The following is an 8,110-nucleotide window of genomic DNA, read 5'->3' on the forward strand; positions in this document are numbered from 1 at the left end:
TCCTTTAAACTGGTAAACGTACGTGGTTCCCTCAGTTCTGTGAGCTGCTCTAGCAAGTTAATGGAACCCGAGGCGGGGGTCATGGGAGCCCCCGACTGACAGCCACATCAGACAGAAGTGGTGGGTACCCTGAGGACCTGCTCCTTGTTTTTTTTTTTGAAAGATTACCTATAATTACCTCTAATTCCGCCAGACCTTTAAATATATATGCATCACATATTTAGTATGGGGAAAACTCACTGTGACTTGGAGAAGGTAAAACTGTTAGGTTGGAAGTTCAAATTAAAAAAGCAAATAATATTACGTATATACAAATAAATTATATAGTGCTTCCTTCTTGCCAGGCACTGGTGTGATCATATATTTTACGTGTATTAATTAACATATATAATTAATCCTCAAAACAATCTTTTGAGGTAGGTAATATTATTGTATCTTACAAATGAGACAACTGAGGCACACAGAACTTAAGTAACTTTCCCAAGGTCATACAGCCCAGAAATGGTAGAGCCAGGAAGTTGTTTTGTTTAGTTTTGTTTTGTTTTGGCCACGCCGTGTGGCATGTGGGATCTTAGTTCCCCGACCAAGGATTGAACCCATGCCCCCTGCAGTGGAAGCGCAGAATCCTAACCACCAGACCGCCAGGGAAGTCCCAGGATCTGCTCCTTGTGATTGGCACCTGAAGAGGGCTGGGGGCAGTCTCGTGGGACTGGGGGATCTGACACCATCCCCATTAGACAACGTCAGAATTCAGTTAAATTGTAAGACACCCAGCTGGTGCCCGGAGAATTGCTTGTGCATGGAAAGGACCCCACGCTTTTGGTGACCAGAAGTGTCAGAGTGAAGTGTTCATTGTGAGGAGTGAAGGAAACACACAGGAGAAGGACTGTGGGTTATTCCAGCACTGCACCCTTAATGGATTTCTTCCTTTAAGTTTAACTTCTCCACTAACCTACTGGTGTTTCCTGGGAACACATCCCAAATAAATCCTCCCGTTCCCAAATCCTTCCTTGGCTCTGCCTCTGAAGGGCCACAAACTAAGACAACAGGGAAACACAACTTAAGAGCCTCTAAAAACGTGACTGTGCTGTATCTACATTGCTGTGGCCGTGCCCCAGATTTCTGCAGCAGAGTCTGAGGTAAGCTCCTCTCAGAATCCCAAGCGGGAAACAGAAGCGAGAGCCCTCCACCCCTTCACCCTCGTTGTTATCCTCGAGTAATCAGTGCAAAGTTAGGACACATGCTTCCTGAATCTCTTCCCTCCCTGGCTTCTCTCTCCTCCTTTCCTTGCTGGAACACAGGTAACTTTTTCTCAGACATTTCCTATATCATATCTTCCTTCTACTGTGGGAAAGCAGGCCTCCCGCTTATATATTACAAAGGTTTTGACTACCATTGGCTGAAGGGGTATCCTTCTTAAACTCCATGAGAAATCTGTGTGCTAGGTCATCCTGGTTTAGCCCTTGGTATGTTAAAGGGGAAAGATTGAGCAATTTATAAAATGCTCTCTCAAAGCTTGTTGTATACACTTATTTTTTCATTTCAGAAACTTTCACCTGTTTTTATCCTTCATTCTTTCTGAAACATCCAATTCCCTGATGGAAACATAGATACTGAGGAAAAATAGGGAGGAAAGAAACAAACAAAAGTCAAATGAAGAATACAGAATTTCAGGACCTTTCCTAGCAAAATAGGTCAATTTCAAACAAATAGTTCTCCCAATATTCAAAGAAACTAAAAGCAAGTTTCCCTTCCTGAAAAAATGAGCCTGAAAAACTAACAGGTGATCAAAAAAGAGATGAAGAGAGAACAGGAGATGAAAATTGAGTTTATGGAGCTCAGGAATGAATAGAAGAATAAAACGAAACTGTTACAGACGTGACCCTCCCATTAGACCCAACAAAAAGTGAAATAGATATGGATAAAAGCATAGTCAGGTACAAAGAGAATAGGCTTGAGGAAATCACAAAATGAAATGACAAAGAACAAAGAGATAAAATAAGAAAGAAGGTGGCAAGTAGGAACAACATACAAATAATCGCTATCCTAGAAGAAAAGAGCACACGATATAGGGGGGAAAATCAAATGTATAACTGAATAAATGTTTCCGAAATAAAGATTCAAATCCATAGATTATAAGGACATAGCTTAGCCAACACTCCAGAAAATCTGACTAGGACTGATTAATCAGACAGATCCCAGAAAATGGATTTGGGGAGGGAAGTTGTAGTAAGTTACACAGGCAAGAAATAAGGAAGCACATGAACAAAATCAGCTGAAACAAGAAAGAATAGGAGGAAATGAATTCAGGATATTGAGGATCCTGACATGTTGGAAGACAGCAGATCATGGCTGTTGAAAGGCTGGCTCTGTAGTTAGACCCCAGCCCTACCCTATTACCCCATGTCCTGACAAATTATTTAGCCTCTCTGTGCCTCAGCTTTCTTACCTTTAAAATGGTGATAGTAATAGCCACCCACATAACACAGTGAGACTGAAGACTGAGATGATGCACTTCATCCTCTTAGAAAAATGCCCAGCCCATACGAAGCACTATTAATTATTACTAAATCCAACAGAGCTTGGTAATTTTCTGAAGGTGGAGAGTCAGAGAGAGAAGGGAGAAACAAAGGTGATTCCTAGGCTTCAAGACTGGACAGTCAGAGCCCCATTCATTATCAAGGAGAATACAGAAGAGAAGATTATAAAAAATGTCCCCGATTATGGATTCATTTTGAACATTTTGTGATGGAAGCATCTTTGGACAGAGCTGTTCCGCGGGCAGCACCCGGAGCTCTCAGGAGAGCAGACAGGGCTGGGAGCAGATGCAGACATCTTTAGTGTGAGCTTGAAGCCAGGGGAGTGGGTAAGATCTCCTTTGTGATACACACAGGAGAGAAGGAAGAGGGTGAGGGTTGAACTGCAGAATATCCTCACTTAGGAGCTGGGCAGAGGGCTAAGGTCTGTGACAAGGAACCAGGGGGATAGTTGGAGCAAAGCCACCAGGGCTTTGGAGAGCCTGCATTCGGGAGCACAGATCAATGGTTAGCCTCTGTCAAAAGGAGGACACTCCTCCCACGAGAGAGAAAGAAAACTGTAAGGATGTGTGTGGGAGCGGATAAGTTTGTAGACTGTAGTTGGTAAAGCTGAAGAGAGTTCCCATCTGGTGCTTTGATTTTGTCTATGAAGTAAGAGCAAGGCCACCAGTAGCCAAATACAGGAAGTCAGTGCAGGACTGAGGGTTAGGATCAGTTAATGACAGGAGGGTGGCCAGAGGTGTCCCTTCTCAAAAACAAACAAACAAACAAAAAAAGCCTCATCGAGGACCCAGCAGATATGGAATGAAAAGTATGAACTATAGTACCGCAAGTAAAAAAATTTTTTGCCAAGGTTTTTTCTCAGCAATTTTTCCAGTGTTCTGAATGTAGAAACAAGATCCAGGATGGAGAATTTGAGGTAAGATGTGGCATGCAAAATTTGTTACATGGCTACTTTTACCATAAAACAAAGTATAAAATAACTGAAGTCCATTTCAAGATTTACCTGGCACTGTAGTATCGGCTTAGGATACAAAATACCTGTATCCCGCCTCACATTCCTATTGTCTATTGAAAGGATTTTAATCATTTAGTAAAATCACTCATAGCATACAATGAAAAGTATTTCCTAGAATTTTTTAAAACTAATGAGAAGGAAGCTTGAATATGCTGATTAACATGGAAGCTAGTTATTGGGAAAGGAAAGATTATTGTTTTAATATCCTTTTGGTTACTCTAAAAGATTCCAAAACTGATAGTATAACGTGCTATATAAAGTACAAGGCTTAGTCATAGAAACTTCAGCCTCATACCTGGGTTTTCATACTTAGTATAAATGTCTGGAGGATTTTTTACCCTACACCTGAATGGTTTAAAACTCCCAGAAAGCTCACTACACAGCATAAAAAGACATCTTAGAAATAATTATTTCAAGTTGTTTATGCAGACAAGCTCATTTCTGTTCGCCTTCAGCATTCAGTAGTTTGTTGTAAATTGGTTGGAGTGAAATTAGGAAATCTCTTCAATGATCATTTCAAATATACAATTTATTAAATACTTTAAACATCATTCACAAAACAACATTAGGGCATAAGATTGACAGTAAAGCTCCCTAATCAATAGAACCGTTACTTTCCTTCTTTCCAAGGAGTCAGTTGTCAATACAAAAATATATGTTAAAGAAATGGGTCAGTGAATGAGGCGTTAAGACAATTTGTTGAAGGATAATGAATCAAACTGAGGGAAACAAAAAGAAGTGAGAATAAAGATTAGCGATAAGTGGATTAATGCAAGTAAAAGTGAGGTGCATTTTATTAACAAACTTATAAGGCAAATTCTGCAGAATAAAAAAACTCTCAACAACGAGTACGTGAAGGAAGAGCTGCCTCTGGACACCAGTTTCAGATCCACGTCCACTAACTAGCTCAGGAGGCAGCAGCGGGCTGCCGACCAGGGAGAACCCCAAAACGGAAGCACCCCTTCAGGTCCTTTCTCCTCATTTCCTCCCTTATTTGACGTTATATCTGAAAACAAATCAGGTCAATGAAAAACAGTGAAAGGCCACGTTGGGAAAGATTTCGTGATAAGACAACAGAGGTGTTCGTGTGTCTCGAAGAAGAAAAGGGAAATACAGGTCCTGAAAAGAGCTAGACTGGGAAGATAATAACTTAGTTAGAAATGATGGGGAAAGACGCTTAGTCCTCAACACCGTGGTGCTGTTTGTGTGGCATGTGATGACTTCTGGGAGCCTCTTGCTGTTGATCACCTGGGTTAGATGTGGGTGTAAATGATTTTTGGAATCGTGTTCTAAGTGGATATCATATCACAAAAAACCAATGGCTCTCCAATAACTTATCACATATGTGGCATCTCTACTCATTATTGGGGGAGAAACTCACTCTGATTTGACTAAAGTGAAATATGAAACATGCCTTTTTTATTCTACAGGAACCCATTCCTCCTTACTAGTTAGGTTTTCCTAATTACCAGCACTTGTTTTTCTGAAACCTATGCAATCAATCCTTTGTCAGTTCCTTACTATTATTTGAATTTAAGAAAGTTCCAATGCAAAGGCAATTTAGGTTACAATTATATTTGGCGATGAGAGTACTGAAAATCTATGAGTACTTCTGAAAACCTGGCAAATGGTTGGCTCTCAGTTGCTTTCACTACTTTATCTGATGCCTAGTAAACTCAACTGTGTGCCCAAAACTCCCTTTCTATTTATTCTCAACTTCTATTATACAAACTATTTTAATAAATTATTTAACCTCTATTGTTCTAAGTTCTTGGATTTTTTCACATCACAATTCTCCAGTTTCCAGTGTGTTATTTCCTGTTATGAAAGGATTCAAAGTGGTTTGTTTTTTATTGTTGTTTTTTCAAGAGAGGGAGGCTCGCCAGTAGTACTTGGGGATATTTTGCAATGCTAGTTCCTTCCTGTATACACACACACACACACACACACACACACACACACACACTGGCCCTAGGTAAGAAGTTGCCAAATTTCTCAGGTCTTCAAACCGCCCTTTCTGGCTCTTTTCTCCTCCTTGTGGAACCACGTCCTGCCCTTGAATTGTCCCGCATCCTAGATTCTCCTCTCTTCCTTACAAACTGCCTGGCACGGGTCACAGCTTCTCGTGCTCCTGGGTGACAGTGGTCCACTTCTGCAAGAATGCACACACTGGGTAGCAAAGCAAAGGGAAGAAGCAGGCTGGCCCCTCAGCTGGCAGCCTTAATCTTTCTGGGACACCAGTGCTTCTCCTTCCTACAAGTTACATCCTGTCTGTAGACAGACTGGCCCAACAAGGTTGTATCTGTTGCAGTGAAACTTGCCCCAGAGGGTGTGTGTTGGAGCAGAGGGGTGTGGGGAAGGGGAGAGTTGAAATAGGAAAGTGAATTCTCAAAAAAGAGTTAGAATCCAGCCCATCAAAATCCTATATATACTCAGTCAAGGAAACCCTCGTGATTTTTTTCCCGATATTTTGTTCTAGAAGAGAACAAAATTAGCATATTCTAGGAAAGAAAAACTTGACTTTAGTAAAATATCACTAAGTGAGAGGTACATGATTATGATATATGATTAAATGTTATGTTATTGACAAAAACGTTATTTCGAAGTTATCTCATACACTTAGGTTTAATGAAGTCTTAAATACACAGAAGTATTATAGGCACATATTAAAGAAATATGAAGTAGGTGACTAGGTAGAGTTGAAAAACAGGCATTCAAATATTTCAGATTGCTCATTCCTTGTATATGTCTGGTTTTATGTGTGACAGTGTTTGTCACCCTATTCAGAATACAGGGACTTTTTTGTCACTTATTTATTTTTTTTAATTGAAGTGTAGTTGATATTACAATGTTGTGTTAGTTTCAGGTGTACAGCAAAGTGATTCAGTTATATACGTATATATATATTTTTTCTTTTTCAGATTCTTTTCCCTTATAGGTTATTACAAAATATTAAGTAGAGTGCTATACAGTAGGACCTTGTAGAATACAGTGACTTTTAATAGTACTTGTGGAATCATTTTTTTTCTAGCCTGTGGAATAATTTATTGTGGAACAGCTGAAAAGGTGCTCTAATTTACTAACACTTCAAAGCATTGTTTATTTTCTCAGGGAAAGAACTAGAAAGATTTGTTCCAAATTTAAAATGTCACCCTGGTAGTTTAATATTCAAAAATGAGTAACTACCCAGAGTTACCAGTGATATTTCCAAATTCATATTCTGGCTATATGTACATAACTGGGTTTTTTTTTTTTTTTTTTTTGGCAAAACCATAGCAAGTATACCAAAGTGAGCTAACAGTCTTCATTCCAAAATGATTTCTCAAATAATTTCTGAACCATATGGCAAAATTTTGATACAGATGACTCAATTTGCAGTCATGTTTCATTATTATTAACAGTGAAACCAATGAGAGAGCTAGGCTTTAGACACAAATTAATACCTTATAAATAGGAACTTACATCAGACAATATAGATATCATCTTAAAGTACTCTTACTCTTCAAAAAATAAAATTAAAAAAAGATCAGAGATTAAGGGAAGAAACAGATTGAGTGACACTATATGGCAGCCAGACACTGGGCTGTATGCTTCACATACCTTGGGTTATTTAACAGTATAGTTATATAGGAAATTTTTTAAGTTGTGGAAGTTTTCTTTTTCTAAGCCAGCATAACACTTTTTAAATTTTTTATTTTATTGAAGTACACTTGATTTACAATGTGTTAATTTCTGCTGTACAGCAAAGTGATTCAGTTATACATATATATATATTCTTTTTCATATTCTTTTCCATTATGGCTTATCACAGGATATTGAATACAGTTCCCTGTGCTATACAGTAGGACGTGTTGTTTATCCATTCTATATATACTAGTTTGCATCTGCTGTTACCAAACTCCCAATCCATCCCTCCCCTGCCCTTGGCAACCACAGTCTGTTCTCTATGTTTGAGTCTGTTTTTCTTTCGTAGGTAAGTTCATTTATGTCACATTTTACTTTATTTTTTTTTAATTTAATTATTTTCATTCTTATTTATTTATTTTTGGCTGTGTTGGGTCTTTGTTGCTGCATGTGGGCTTTCTCTAGTTGCGGTGAGTAGGGGCTACTCTTCGTTGTGGTGTGCAAGCTTCTCATTGCAGTGGCTTCTCTTGTTGCAGAGCACAGGCTCTAGGCATGTGGGCTTCAGTAGTTGTGGCTCATGGGCTCAGTAGTTGTGGCTCGCAGGCTCTAGAACGCAGGCTCAGTGGTTGTGGCACACGGGCTTAGTTGCTCTGCAGCGTGTGGGATCTTCCCAGACCAGGGCTCAAACCTGTGTCCCCTGCATAGGCAGGCCGATTCTTAACCACTGCACCACCAGGGAAACCCCTGTGTCATATTTTAGATTCCACGTATAAGTGATATCATATGATATTTGTTTTTTCTCTGTCTAGCTTACTTCACTTAGTATGATCATCTCTAAGTCCATCCATGCTGCTGCAAATGGCATTATTTTATTCTTTTTTATGGCTGAGTAATATTCCATTGTGAATATACCCCACATCTTCTTTATCCA

Source organism: Balaenoptera borealis (assembly GCF_965194805.1).
Source record: "Balaenoptera borealis genome assembly, chromosome: 9".
Classification (NCBI taxonomy): domain Eukaryota; kingdom Metazoa; phylum Chordata; class Mammalia; order Artiodactyla; family Balaenopteridae; genus Balaenoptera; species Balaenoptera borealis.